Raw genomic sequence first — 906 nt, forward strand, 5'->3', positions numbered from 1 at the left:
GGTAGGGCATGACGCTCAAAAACATGCTATTTAGGTAGACAACACATTGTCAATCACATCCTATGTGATTCCTAGATGTGTATGGGATAGTGATACGCTATCACTGCATGTTCCTCATCCCATCCTTACCATCAGGTCCAAGTCCGACTTGATAACCCAATTCAAGCTCAACCATATTCGAGCTATGAGAATCACGATTTCTCCATACTGCCTCACCAAGATAATCAGGCACGCTCAGCTAGGGCATGACCCGTAACCATGACGATCGAGGCCTTGACAGTTGCTCTACTAATGGGCGGTAATAGCTTGAGATTAATCATGAGGAAGAGGACAAAATTTCGGACTTGAGAAGTGTCTGAGGTCCAGTCCGGAGCTGACCATAATCTGGTCCGCCGGACTGACCTTGGTCAGCTTCTCTGGTCCGCCGTTCTGTCCGTTTCGGAGAAATTCTGAGCTTGGTCCGGAGCTGACCAAATTTGGTCAGCCCCGGACCAACTCAGTCTGTTTCTCCTTCCCAGGCTGACCAGGCAGACGGACCGCAGTTCAAAACTGAGCTTGGTCCGGGGCTGACCAAACTTGGTCAGCTCCGGACCAACTCGGTCCGTTCCTTTCAGCTCCGAGCTGACAAGAAATCGGACTCAGTTCGAAAACTGAGCTTGGTCCAGGGCTGACCAAACTTGGTCAGCTCCGGACCAACTCGGTCCGTTTCCCTGGTCCGGCTGACCTGGAATCGGAGCGCAGATTTCTGGTTTTGGTCCGGGGCGCTGACCAACTTGGTCAGCTCCGGACCAACTCGGTGCTTTTCCTTGGTCAGTCCGCCGGTCTTCGTCTCGGACCCGTGTTGTTCTCGCCTGGTCCGCCGGACCAACTCTTGGTCCGGGGCTGACCAGCGAGAATTTTGGTCCT

This window comes from Tarenaya hassleriana, unplaced genomic scaffold (genome assembly GCF_000463585.1).
Source record: "Tarenaya hassleriana unplaced genomic scaffold, ASM46358v1 Cleome60, whole genome shotgun sequence".
NCBI classification, from domain to species: domain Eukaryota; kingdom Viridiplantae; phylum Streptophyta; class Magnoliopsida; order Brassicales; family Cleomaceae; genus Tarenaya; species Tarenaya hassleriana.